Genomic DNA, 14,882 nt, shown 5'->3' with positions numbered 1-14,882 from the left:
AGAATTGGCATTCACTGTGTTGTCTTCATCATTCGCCTGTCGCTGCTCAGTTGGGAGCATTACATGAGCGAGATCCCACATGAGCAGTTGGCACTGGCTCCAAGGTGAAGGTCTCCAGCGCTCCCAGTTCCCCATTCAGAGAGGGAAGAACCACGGTTGCTCAGTGCCTGGGATGGGGCAGCCCACATCTATCGCAGAGTTGCAATAGCAATAACTGCAAATTTTACCTTCAAATTCAAGAAGGAAAAAGAAATAATGATTTTTTTAATGGAACTACTGGCTAAATTTTTTGGAGAGCCCCAGCAATGTTGTGTGGGAACCTTTAGAGTACAACAGGAGGTCTTCATCATTGCTTGCAGGCCCCGTTCACCATTTTCACCATGCTGAGCAAAACCCTTTGAGATTTGTTGTTCCTGGGAGCCAGGTGCTACCTGCCGCCATGCACAGATAAGGGAAGATGCAAGCATGGGAGGACAAAAAGAAAGCTGACAAGTCAGTCACATCTTACAGATGAGTTCCGAGGCTGCTTTTCCAGCCACAGGTGGACTCAGGTGCTTGGTGGTTGATATCTTTGATATATTTGGTACGCTTGCCCTCATTTCATTGGTGGGGGGGGGGGGGGGGGGAAGCAGAAAAACAGAAATTTTCACCCACAGATCTAGCAAAGTCTTTCCGAAGCACAGTATTCCAGTATACAAACTATTTACTGTATACTTCATTCAGCCCTGACAAAACCACCTCTGAGCCTCTTTAAAAAGGAAACAGATAATAAACCAGCTAACAAGCCTGCACCCTAATTGACAACACAGAAAGCAGGGAAGGATGCCGCATCTACTTGCAACTGCAGGAAGAACTTTAGGGAAGCTGTATATAATTAATCGAGTTGGGATTTTACCAAGATCCCCTGGTCTTATGAAAAATGCCATAAGACATTTAATGACCACAGGTGAGGAGAATCTTGGGTTTACATCTCATTTGGAACAGAGCACGCAGAATATAAAGCAATCCACCCACTCACCCCCCCCAAGCCCCACACAAATTATTCTTTCTACTTTTCTGTTTGCCTTTGGACAATGCTGCGGTGCTCCCTGCATGAGCTGTGGGACATCTTTTTGAATGGGATGAACAAAACTGCACCTTGCGACCACTCCAGTAACTACTCGGGGGAAAAAAAATCAGCTGAATAGGAATCTCTCTACCATTTTGCTGCTGCTTCCTTTTAGAAAAATGCGGCTGGGATGGGGGGAAAATAAAGTCAAAGCAACAAAAATGTCTTTGCTAAAATATTTATTTACTATCAATACTTCAGGATGGGTTTTGTTCAGGCAACAGCCACAAGACACCAGCAAGACATCCTGACTTTACCCACAACGGGTGGGATTTTCAGCTCAACACAATAGCAGCTTATTGTTACCCTTGAAGGCAAGCAGGGCTTTGCCATTGACTTCACCAAGAAAAGAACCGAGCCAGCAAAGCGCTTTCAAAAATCCTCCCTTCTAATAATAGCATAGAGACCATGGGGCAGTGGAGTATTTAACAGGGAAGATCTGCTACATCTTTTACTTCATTGGAAATGACTTTGAGGCTCACCTACATGAGAAAGAAATCGTATGTGGCTATTACAACCTGATCTAGTTAGCAGTGTCCCTGCTCACTGCAGGGGGGTTGGACTAGATGACCTCTAGGGATCCCTTCCAACCCAAAACATTTTATGATTCTGTGATTACAGACCCATAGCAACTCTTAATCATTGACATCATGGAGCTTTATTTAAGAAGCGAGGAAAACCAGGAGCAAACCCTAGGAACTCCCACTGAAACACAGTGGCTGGTAAGCTGGGTGGCCAGCAGGAACAGAGATTTGCTTGGTGGCTGAACTTACTGTGCCAGTTTGTCCCTACCTTTCGTCCAGTGCAGTCTTGACAACAGAGCCACGGTTACGTTTAAAAGCGTATTTTCATCCTAAATGCTGTTTGGAGGTGAGGGAGCAGGATGGAGAGAATCTGCGGCTTTAGGTGTTCATTCATCTGGGGCCCAAATTTGGTAATTGAGGTACTAAGTCGTGTGCACATCATCGCCCCTGTTGCACAATTAGTTAATAAAAAAAATTACCAATAACTGGGCAGACTAAGAACACATCCAAATAATGGGAGTTATTTCGGCCACCAAGAAGTGAGCAAGCACTCCCCTGCCCCAAGTACTGTAGAATTAAGATGCTCATAAATCCTTGCCCAGCAAGCCCTGGAGAAATAAAAGAGGCTTTAAATATAATCTAGCCTACCACTTTATATAGCAAGGGGAGCAGCAGAACTGAGGGTAAGCAGAGATCAGCAGAGGAAAGGACAAACATAATTGCTGGAGTCAAACAGAGAAAATTGCAGGTAAATACCAGCTTGCTGCAATTCCAAAAAGTTCCCCAAAGCCTGAGGTGGCTCCGTGGTTAACAGCCCGCTCACTCCGGCCGCAGCCACATGCGGCGAGGGAAGGGGACTGCTGACACCGAGGTCAAGCAGAGCTGTAAAAGGCATCGCTAAATGCACGATAGCTTGTTAATCGGAGCCGTGCCATTGAGATGCCATTGCTGGATAAGCTTTTATACAGCTTTGACACTTAAAAATGGTGTTAGGAAATGCAGAGCTTGCCAGCTCTTTAGGACTTCAGCCAGCACGATGAGTGGCATTTGTAGTACCTCTTCCAACTTGCTGGCACAACATTTAGCCACACGTTCACACGTGTGTCCTGTGGCAGAGATGCACAGGCAGAGACCTGGAAGAGACGAGGCTCAAAATGACAGATCTGGCAGGGAGGAAATTGGGCAGAGTTGGACTCATAAAAGGAAATATAATAATAAAAAAAATTAATCCACCAACAGCTGCACCACTGTAACTCATCCTTCTACTTCCCAGCCCAGGTCTGTACCAGCAGTGGTGGTTCCCATTGCCTCTGGGCAGAATTTGCTGTCGCAGCAGCTCAGAGGGGGTATTTCAGGGCAGGGAAGGGCAATCCAAGAGCAGTTGCATCGCAAGAACTTCAAGTTGCCAGGGAAACAGCTTACTTGGTGATGGAAGCATCATTCTGGGGTTATTTTCTCTCTCCTAGTTGGTTTTGTATCCCCGTAGCATCAGCTAACTTAATCAAGCCCCAGACAGCAAAGCACCAGCTCATGAGGCGAACCAGCAGAGTCCAACGCAGAGCAAGCAGGAAGGTACGGGTGCACACCAGCGCTAGAGGCTCCAGGCAGGGATGAGCAAGGTTTTGTCTTTAATACATGGAGAACCGCCTAATATTGCTATTAAATGAATCCTCATTAAGCAATAAATAAACCCAGGCTGTGTCTGCAATAACCAAGACACCAACTTCCAAATCCAGCTCCCTACAACCAAGAAAATCCCATGCCCTCTTCTCAATTATCATCCCTGAAGGAAGGGAGAGGCCCTTCAGAGCCCTTCCCAGCACCTCCCCCTTCCTAACAGGAATGAGCCCCATGCTCATAAAGACACCGGCACGCTCACATTGCTCTTCCCATGTTTAAACATAGAATCGCTTTGATTGGAAAAGACCTTTAAGATCATCGAGTCCAACCTTTAACCTAACCCTGCTATCTCACCACTAAACCATGTCCCTAAGCACCTCATCTACCCTTCTTTTAAATACCTCCAGGGATGAGGACTCGACCACCTCCCTGGGCAGCCCATTCCAGAGTCTGACAACCCTTTCTGTGAAGAAAATCGCCATCCTATGAGTTGTTATGGTTGCAAAGACCACATTAGAAGCAGAGAGTGAGTCTTGCAACGCTCGAGTGAGGGAGTAAACGGCACTCACCACCTCGGCAGGATTTAATCAGACGCCCGGGGTGCCGTGCAGTGCAGAGAGGAGCCTGCACATATCTCAGCAATTCAGCAGCAAGCTCCTGCAGCTGCGACCTGGGGTGACATCCCAGAGAGACAGACAGCACTTATTTGCAGTTCATTGAAGACGGCACAAAACCTAAGGAACTCGGCACTAAGCTTCGATAAAGGACAACCCAGTGCAAGAAGTCCTCTGCTGGGAGCTACCTGGGCTGGGAACTGCACAGTGCTGCACGAGCGTGGGAAGACAAGCGGCATCTGTGTCTTAAGAGAGCGGGGCTTGCTTAACTTACTCTGCTGGCAGGCCCAAAAAAAAGTATAATTTCTGCATTTCTCCCTGCTCCCAGTCTGAGCCCTGTAAAGTTTCCCATCCACCGGGCCATAAGAAGCTCCTCACAGGGGTGATATCGCATGGGGCAGAAACCATCCGGCCCCTTGCTGAGCTGAATGCTTCAAACCTTCTCGGGCACGCATGTAACGAAGCAGTGACCCTCAGATGAAAAAAAATATTATCTGAGAAGAGAACAGGTAAGGTGAAATTCACCAATGCTTTCTAACATCTTCCTTGGTGGAGAACATCTCCCAGTTAATATGGCGCACACCCAGAGGAAAGCGAATCCTACAGGGGATCCCTTCAAAAGCAAACTCCAGACACAATATGTGCTGCCAGCCCCCATTCCCAGCACAGGGACCAAGCTTTCAGTTTTAATGATTCTGAAATTGTCAGTCTGAGGGTTGCATAAACAGAAGTTATTTTTCACGTGGGTCAAGATTTGGGGGATTTCCAGAGCGTTTCAGATGAGGCTTCTCTAAGCAAGAGTCAAAGTTTTACAAGCTCATCTTGTCACTCCTCCACACATAGGTGAACGAGCCATGGCTATAGCAGTATTTGGCCCAGTTCAGTCCCAAACTACCCCCACCAGCCCCCATCTCCCCCACCGAGCCTACTCTGAACCCTGCAGGGAGGGAGCTGGATGCAACCTGATGCAGCAGAGGGGCTGCTGCTCCCCAAAGCCTCACAGAGCCGCTCATCTGCAAGCTGTGGTATAGGGCTGCAAAACCCACCAGCCCCCAGCCGCTTTCAGGTCCCCAAATGGCTCTGGTTTCCTTAGAGGGAGGGAGAAGGAGACAGGCAGGGATGGAGGAGAAAGTTTTAAGCTTTCTCGCTACCTTTATGTAAAATAATTTCTCACGGCTAATTTCAGTGCAGCCAGCTCCTCCGGTGAAGTGGCTCAAACCAGTAGGAGCCACACCAGTAGGGTTGTTATAGCCGTTCCACCAATTTTGGGGCAGCTCAGGAGCTTGCAATCACAAAAGTAAGAAAGCTTTGGTGTTTCCATCCCCCAGAGTGCACCACAGAGAGCTCGCTGCAGGGCCCCCCAGGAAAGAGCCACTTTGCAGGGGAGACCACATCCTGGTGGCGCTGAGCCCAGGCGCCAGCAACACTGCTCAGAGCTGTAACAACAGGCACACAGCCAAGTCACCCCCGGCACCACGGGACACGGCCAGGAGAGGATGGAGAGTGAGAGTTTTAAAGCCTCTCTGAGGAAAAGCCACCCTCCTGCGTCCTTCCAGCCCCAGCATGGGGCAAGCAGCACAAACAGGCTCAGACCACCCCTCGCCAGCTCCGTTCCTTCGTGCAATCAAACATGCAAAATTTGCACTGCTGTCCAGTCCTCTACCCAGATTCCCGCAGGCGTCCCAGCAAAGCCCAAACAGTGCAAATCTGCCCTGCCACGACAGCAAAGCAATTTCTCCTCCCTGATGTGTTTTATTACCCAACAGAAGGAAACCCATGTTTTTGGAAATTGAATTACACTTTCTTGAATATTAAGAGAAAAAGTTATTCCCTTCGCTGAGCCACATTAATAACATCCCTGTTTTACAGCTGGCAGGGTAAACAAACTAAATTTTCTCATGGTGACTTTCAGTTCTCGAGTTGAGAGGCAGCGACAGCGAGCTGCTTGAGGAGGCTGCATCAACCACCCGGAGGAGAGGCACCCAAGGCTCTTGGAAAATGCTGGATTTTTAGAAGACAGAAACTGAAGAATATCTTTTGAACCAGGACGCTTGTACCCAAGGACTCCGGTCACAGTTTCAACTTTTAAAGATACAAGTAAACAAACAGGAAAAAAACCCCGTCCTTATCTTCCCGATGCGATTTTGAGTTTTTACGAAGGGAAAAGGCTCTTTACTTGTTGCAAGAACTTTTACTGGGCAAATGGGTAATGTAAAAAGGATGTTTCTTGCAACAAGGACCAAAACTCCCACAAACACATATATATAGTTGAATGAAGTATCCTACCCCAGATCATCTTCCAGAATTTCAGCTTGATTTCAAAGATCTCATCCCTTTGCCATCTGGCAGAGGCAGTGACTCGTCACATCTTATCAAGGGAATTGGGCCCTCAGACAGAGGTCTTTATGTTTTTTTTTCCCCCTTTATTTTTTTTTTCTTAAGGCCTGAATTTCTTAAATCATGACTTTTATTAAACCCCAGCATGGTGCGGCTCACAGCCATAATTCTTTTTCCCCCACCTTCCCACCACAAATCCATTCAAAGTGAGTGACATTTGCAAAGTGTATTTTCACGGCCCTCCGTAATCCCTTCAGAATATTAAGACTGCATTACTTTGTCTTTGGTTACATTAACTTCAATTTTCCTTATGAGTAAGTATTTGGCTAAAAATTAATATAGTGAAGTTGAAAAGAATCTTATGATAGGAAAAAGACTAATTTCATCTCTGGCTGCTCAGATACCAGAGTACACTGGGGTTAATGTAATTAACTTACAATTTTAGCCTAGGTTGTGTACATACACTGAATCTCCCTGCTGGAAACAAGATTAGATTTTATTACACTATATATCCTGGTTATCTTCACCATGCCTCCAATATTACTTCCCTCAATGACTTCAAGGCTCTCTGCTGCAATGAAAATGCAGAACCATCTGGTATTGAGCCCATGCAGTTTATTTAAGGATTTAATTAAATGCTCTAAATGGAGAGCTTCTTTGAATTAACATTTTAAATGTGACTTATTGCAGGTTTAATATTGTCTTAATGCCAACCTGGGAAACTCCATAGCCAAGTTGTTGACGTTTAAATTGAATTCATTTGGGTGGCTCCAGGGGGACTCATTAATTAATCTAAACAACTAATGGGGATTGGTTCTGACTTTTGATGAAGATTATTTACAGAGACAATTTGCAGTGAATAAAGAGTCACAGTAGGCAAATGTTTAATTGAATTTAAAAAAAAAAAGGACATCTCATTGTGTTCAATATCAAGGATGCATCTTGCGAGTAAGCTTTGAAATACCAAGAAAGGGACGATTGCTGGAAGCTTCCTAGCTGCACACTAATAACAAAGAGAATGGATAAGTACATTTGCCTGTGTAATTTGCAGCTTGTAAGAGGACAACAGGTCGGTCTGGCTTACAGTACACATAGAAAGGCTCCAACAGGAACTACCGTGTATTTTGAAGACCAAGTTGCCCCACTCACTTTTACTCATGTACTAGAAAACGGCATTTTCCAACCACTCATCACCTGGAAAACCAAAGCCAACTCCTCTCGCTTACGTTTGCCAAAGCCCAGAACAACTGCAACGAGCTCAGCAGAGCCGCTTTAATTTACAACAACTTAACCTATAACATCCAATCTTCTTTTATTCTTTGTTGATATCAACTCTGGAATCAGTTATTTGCACCTCTGAGTGCACCCCGAGCCCTGCAAGCACTAACATCACGTTATGTGGTTAGTTTTCAGTAAGCCACAGTAGCAAACCATTACCTGCTTCCCTGTGTATCGGCACTCATTAAAGCAAATCCTCCTTTAGCGTTCTTCCACTGCTATTATCATTATCCCATCTCATCTTGAAGTTTCCAGTAACACCAGAGGTTGCCACCAAAGCAAGAAAACACGGTGCGCTAAACGCTGTGCACGCCCGCATTCCCAGGGAAACACATCTCCTGCCCAGCAACCCCAGGTCCGGAGGGCAAACACCTCTAAATACCTGTGACTGCAAGCGTGAATTCTTGAAGATTAGTTGCGTGTTTAACACAAAAAAGCATGCATGTTACTGGTGAGCATCCCAAGAAAGCACAGCAGACCAAGGAGCGGGACAGAGAGGTAGATCACAGGGTAAAGGTGTCAGTGGCAGGTTGGCCTCTCTTGCCTGGTGCACCCTCTCCTACCTGATTTCTGCTCTTGCTTGTTATGAGCTGTCCTTAACCTAAAGCCAAACTGATTTTAGATTTCAAAGCACAGCATTGAAGGGCAGGAGAGTTGAAGGACAGAAGAAAAAAAGGAGGATGTTGAGAAGAAAAAACAACATCCAATGTCACAAGGGCTACACTTGTATAGTGTGGCCATTAACCATGCAGAGAAGTTTGATGGAGAAATCATCCAGCATCTTAAACACTCACATAACTGGAAAACACCTCAACCACCAAAGATGCCCAGCAGAGACTGGAGCAGTACATGCTGACTCTTATCTTTGAAGCAACGTGCCTGCCTCTCCCTCAAAGGGCTCCCAGTTACTTGAGAGACTCACATCTCTTGGTCTGCTTTAATGCAGACCCGAAGGACCTCAGCCACAGTCAGGTCTCTCAGGGAGCCTCATTCATGCAGAACAGGCCATATCCCACAGCGGGCACCTAAGATCCTTTAGTAGGCAGCGGCCAGCAGATGCTACCGACTTTACCACCCACACTCTGGAGCCCTCAGCACAAGAAGGACATGGAAGTGTTGGAACGGGTCCAGGGGAGGGCTACTAAAATGATCTGAGGGCTGGAGCCCCTCTCCTATGAGGACAGGCTGAGAGAGTTGGGGTTGTTCAGCCTGGAGAAGAGAAGGCTGCGGGGAGACCTGACTGCGGCCTTTCAGTACTTAAAGGGGGCCCATAGGAAAGATGGGGAAAATCTTTTTAGTAGGGACAGCTATGACAGGACAAGGGGTGATGGTTTTAAACCAAACCAGGGTAGGTTTAGACTAGATATAAGGAAGAAATTCTTTTCAATGAGGGTGGTGAAACACTGGCACAGGTTGCCCAGAGAGGTGGTGGAGGCCCCATCCCTGGAAACATTAAAGACCAGGTTGGATGGGGCTCTGAGCAACCTGATCTAGTTAGCAGTGTCCCTGCTCACTGCAGGGGGGTTTGACTAGATGACCTCTAGGGGTCCCTTCCAACCCCAAACATTCTATGATATGATTCTACAAGTCAATCCAAACATTCGATGTTTTGAACTCCACCGCGCTGTGTCCAGCTCTAACAACCAACTGCGTCAGTAAGCGCACTCCCTTTCTCCACCACTGGGGTGTGATAGGAGTCCTGCTCCACACTAGCATTACCCAGCTGGTTAAACCACCTCTGAGGACTGTTATCAGGGCATGCAGACAAGACAAAACCACCTTGAACGCGTTTCACCACATGCCAAAGGCAAGGCTGAACCCAGGCTGGGCTCATGGTGCTGAGTAGGGTTGTACGAGGCAAAGCATCGTCTTCCCCACATGCCCTGGTTCATGTTGCAAGAGCCCAGCCAGAGCCCAAGGCTGAGCCCACGCTCTCCTCCGATTTCTCTATGTCAGATTTGCGTTTTATTTTCAATAATATCACAACCTGTCTTGTCTGAATCAAAGAGGTTCCAAACTTCTTTTCTTTCCAAGGCCGGACACATCTTGCATGCTAATTTAGGAGGCAATTGAGGGGGAGGGTACATTAAGAAAATGCACATAGCCATTAATCCAGGGAGACTAAAGCATCCTGCCTCGATCAGCACTGCTGGATACTGTCTAGAGCATCGCCAGCTGCTCTCAGATACCTATAGTGGAGCTCTTTTATGCAAACACCTCCAGTAACAGCTTTTGTGGATCTGACAGACAGAGTGGTTAAAAATTAGGCATTCAGTGGGTATCCAGTGGAGAGACATTGTACAGCACATCTGAAGAGGGGAGTCACACTCGGAAAGGAAATTCTGAATTGTCTGAAGGGGAAAAGCTGCTCAGGCAGGCGGGACGGATCCCGATGGCAGATCAAGCCGTGCTGTATTGCCCATATCATCCCGCCCCATCTTCCCAGGGATCCCAGCTCCCATGAATGCACATTCACAGACAGAAGACAATCACATCCCAGAAGAAGCAACCTAGGCGGATATTCGCTGCAAATGGGAGAATGGAGGGATTACAGTGTTTTCTCCATCTACTCTCAAGATTTCCTACAGAACCTCTTCTGCCTTTTGTTTTTTAATCACCAACTCACCCAGGGCTCTCTCAAGGTGGTGTAGCTGTTTAATGTATTTTATTTTCCCCAGGATTGCTCTCTCTCAGTGTGAAAAGTGTCAGTTATTTTGGGAAACCTGAAATCAAGTGGGCGAGCGCGGGAATTATTCATGAGGACACCACCAGGAGGAAGGTTACCTCCTTCACCCTGACAGGAGGCCGATAGTTCAGCCATCGTTTCAGGCTCCAAATGAAGAGGCAAAAATTTCTGTCCCCTTGAACTTGGATAAGGCACTAGGAGCTGAAATTATAGGGAAAGGCACAGCTGGTCCCTCACTGAGCTTGAGGAGAGCTACAGTGAAACTGGAGGCTCCTTCCCACCCTGTGTATCTAAGTCTTAGTAAAAAAATCAAGCACACATTGCAATACACATTAGGTTTGAGTATCCACAAGGGCATAAAGCTGGTGCCTGCTTAGTCTGCAGGGCCATGTCCTGCTTTAAATGCCTGCCCCCCCTTCCCAGAGCAGGCACCCTCTGATTTCACCCCTGGGAATTGAAGTTTCCCTCATGCTGATGGGATGGAGAGCGTGGCTTAAAGCATTTCTTGTCTTCTAAAGCTTCTCTTAGATGTAATGTTTGTTTTCTATTTGGAGCAACCAACACGGTCTGCACCTGCCTATGAAAATGGCACACGTTACAGATAACCTTCTCAATAAAAGATGCTCAGTCTGACAGGCACGGGACAGGCGCAAGAGCTCTATTAAACAACTTCTCTTTCCAAGGTCTTTAAGAAAACAGCCCTTTAGCAGCACCAACTCACCTTAGCTCTTTCCATCCACAAAAGCTACACTGATAGCCATTAAACCAGCATTCCCGGCTTGCAGCACTGACAAACCAGAGGGTTTGGCTCAGTCCTTGATAGCAAGGTCAATGAACGGCAGAGAAGTCACCTACCCCATGGAGACTGCCGGCTGCAGGAGGGTCACTGGAGCCAACAAAACATTATCTGAGCAAAGATGGTTTGGGGGTTTTTTTTGTTTGTTTAACCCAAACCCTGGAGCTGCTGAGGCAGCCCTCACTTCAGTCATGATTTCTGATGTTCACTGTGTTTTCTTTTGAAATACCTTGTTGCTGTAGGAAATACTGTGTGCTCTGGCTATGCTGCTATTGTCTAGGAACAGCCTGCAGATATTTTCTCTGATGATAGGTGAAGTAGAAAAATGAGATCAAAACACCTTATCCAAACTTCCATGGACTCCTGTGGGCTTTGGTACCAACCATTAAAAGCATCTGCTAAGGGGTAACCACGCTGTTCCTGCCCAGGGCAGGCACCAAATAGCCAGGATGGAGAGCTGACAGAGTTGGCACTGCCATTTAGGTTACTGCAAAATACATATCTACATAATATTCATATGTGTTTCATATTTTATATGTATAAATACACCAAGCACATATATATACACGCACATAAAAAGCTTTAAATACCCTAAAATCTCCCCCAGTGATGCTATGAAAAATATAGTATAGTATGCAGTCTGTTTTAATTGCAGGCTGGTCAAACAAATGCATGTGTAGAAACAAACTTTGACAGAACAGCTAAAGGGACTTCTAGGGAAGCAGAGCTGATTTAAACAGCAAACTAAATTTGGAAGCAAGGTGATAGAAACCGGCACATAAAGATGCATTTTCTTATTCTCATTTACACTCCTCTGTTATAAACAAGGCTGTTCTGAGAAAAAAAAAAAAAAGGTTATCATCTTAAACTGTTGGTTGACAAAGCCATCACCTTTGTCAGTGTTTGGATTAAAATGCATCTTTCCACATCCCATGCGCAAATGGAATATAAACATTAAAACGCAGAACTTTTAAACAAATATTTGCAAGGGGGGGGTGCTTGTTTTTAAATACTTGTCCTACTACAGACAGAATCCACAGACTGCACGGAGGGTGGTCACAAAACACCGCTGCTTTGCTGCCCTACAAACAAGGAGCAGGAACACGTGTAAGGAGATCTGGGTAAGCCCAGAACAGCTTCGGGCGTGCAGGCAACATTTACACTCCCAGCTGCAAACACCAAACCAAGAAGCCTCCATTCACCTTCATGTCTTTCCCCAAACAGCTCCACAAAGAGCCTGTAACAGAGTATGGTCCTGAGCCCAAGTTTCAGGTAAAGCTGAGCCTGGGCTTCACATCTGGGACCAGCGTCAAATAAATCGCCCCAGTCTGGCTACCGCTGCCGTAGCTCATCTCAGCAATGATAAAGATGAATTTTTGCCAACCAGGGCCCACAGCTCTCTTATAAAGCAGAAGACATCAACATGATCAGTGTTAAGCAGCATGATTTAGTTTTGGATTAAGCAAAGCTAAAAGACTGACCTTCTGTCTGTCACCAAGATCTTGACTGTCTTTGGTATTAAATTCACAGGCAGGAGCTTCCATGTCCTGGAAAAAAAAAAATTTCATGTGTTATTCCCAAATTTTATACCTATGTGTGTTCCAACAGGATTTACACTCCACAACACACAGAAAGATAGCTTCAACTTTGTGCTCAGCATTTCTGGCAGCTCAAGCGCAGGGGGGACCAGAAATGAAGAAATAAAAGTTCCCAGTTTCTCAGCACTGATATGGATACAGAGCAAAAGACAATCATCCCGTTCCTGGGGGACAAAGGGCTGGGAAACACACAGAAAAAGTCTTAAAAGAATAAACTATCTTCCTGTCTAAACTTTCTCCTAAAAAAAAAAAAAAATTTCATGTCTGCCACCTTCTGTGGCAAGAAGTGGGACAATTTTTCTAAAAACCTTTGAAGCCTGACATTTCATCAAAACTTGAGCAGCCAATACCAGTAAGGGTGCTCTGCAGTTCTGCAGCCTCTATTTCCCCCAAAGCTTCCCCCTTGCCCTATCCATTGCCCCTGTTGGAGCCAATATCTCTATTTTAGAGAGACGCAAACACAGACAGAAAGGGCAGTTTTGTCCAAAGACCCCCGGCGGGTAACGGCAGATTCAAGAGCAGAGCCTGGAGCTGCAGAAGAGCCACTCCATCTCGGCTAGAAAATCCTTGAAGCTTTGATGAAAAACCAAAGGTGACAGCAGGAAGGCTCCAGAAAAAGCATGGGGAATTGAGGCCGCTATAGCAATAATATCTCTGTAAATTGTTCTCCCGGTGAAAAGCCAGTATGGTGCTAAAAACCACAGAGTTTTACATTGTTACCTAGAGCATGAAATAACGTCTCCGTTGAGGGCTGCAGGCTCGTAAAGCATAACGGAGAGTCATGAATGGGATTTCCAAAGGTACCCGAATGCTTTTCAATAAGGCTGGACTCCTAAATTATTGAGGCACTTTAGAAAAATCCCACTTCATAGAAGTAAATCCACAAGATATCAGTATCCCCATCAGTCCTCGTGGACTTTGTGGTTACAGAATGAATGCCCTAACAAAACATCAGCTGGTAAATTATCGTGCGATTGCTGGTGCCTGAGGATAATGTCAGGAGGGTGGCCAGGCTCTCCTCACTTAATTCTTCATTTTGCCTTGGAAAATATCAACAAGCTGCTCTGGAGTCAGCTTAGCTTCCTAAATAGGAGTGTTGCACAAATTTTGGTTGGACGTATTCCTCAGGCAGAGCAAGGAAAGCTACTAAGAGGACACAAGGCAGGCTTTAAAAAATAAAAAAACCCATCAAAAACATTGTTTCTACAGCGTGCACATATTTTCCTTCACTAGGCATGTGGATGGACACCTATTTTACAGGCAGTCCATGCAGACCACAGCAGGAGGCACCCGCAAACATTCAGGGTTTGTGCAGAGGATTTCCCCTTGATCTCCTGGCAAATAAAGTTTAATACAATGGAAGATATCCATTGACTGTTTATATTCAGAATACCTAACAGCAAGAGAATTACTACAGGCCAAGCGAGACACCTTAAATACCAGATTAACAGACAAGCAACAAAAATTCTGAATTAGGTACCAGGGTGTGAGAGACAGGGGCAGCTCAGCTCTGCCTTGGCCAAGAGCTAGGAAATCCAGACCAGAAAGTCCCATTTCCCACACACAGGAACTGGCAAAATCAGGTCTGTGCTTATGTTGTTTAGTAACCAAATTATCTCCCACTTCCTCCCCAGCCTTCTGTGCTGAACTACCCAGGGCAGCAGATTACATGCAAAGCGGAAAGCCATCAGCATTTGTTTCTGGAGAAGACAACGGAAAGACAGAAAGGCAGAATTAGAAAGATGAAGCTCCGAGACACAAAGCATCCCAAGACCAATGCCTATTACCCAGCACGATGTTCGACTACTTTCTTAGCAACACGCGTCACTTGGATTAATTTTCTGAAAGAAAACAGACTGTCTCAACAGCAGCCTGATGGTCTCAGCAATTCGCTTTACAATTACTCACTAAACTACCTTGATTTAATTATTCAAGAAGAATCTCACTGCCACTGATAACTACTTAATTAAAAACACAACTTTAGAGCAATAAGAGAGTCACATTATATTGCATTTGAAATAGATTTCTTGCTGAAAACATGCACAGTTCATTTTAACCGGCTTAATGTGCCAATATATTTAGAGTCCCAAGGATTTTAAGAATGGCTCGAGCAACAGCGATCATCCAGGGACTGCAAACAACATTCATAAGCTTGTTCTCCTTCAGAGCAATTCCAGTAAAATCAAATTAAGAAAAGCATCACTGCAACAGAGCTAGTCTAGAGCATAAGCAAACTTTACACTCAGGAAAGCCAGAAGCTGAGAGATCAGGACAAGTTCTTACCCTGCTTGTGGTCCAGCTTCACCTTCCCAAGCATTCCT

This window comes from Egretta garzetta, unplaced genomic scaffold (genome assembly GCF_000687185.1).
Source record: "Egretta garzetta isolate BGI_Z169 unplaced genomic scaffold, ASM68718v1 scaffold34, whole genome shotgun sequence".
NCBI classification, from domain to species: Eukaryota; Metazoa; Chordata; class Aves; order Pelecaniformes; family Ardeidae; genus Egretta; species Egretta garzetta.
This window is presented reverse-complemented; position numbering follows the sequence as displayed.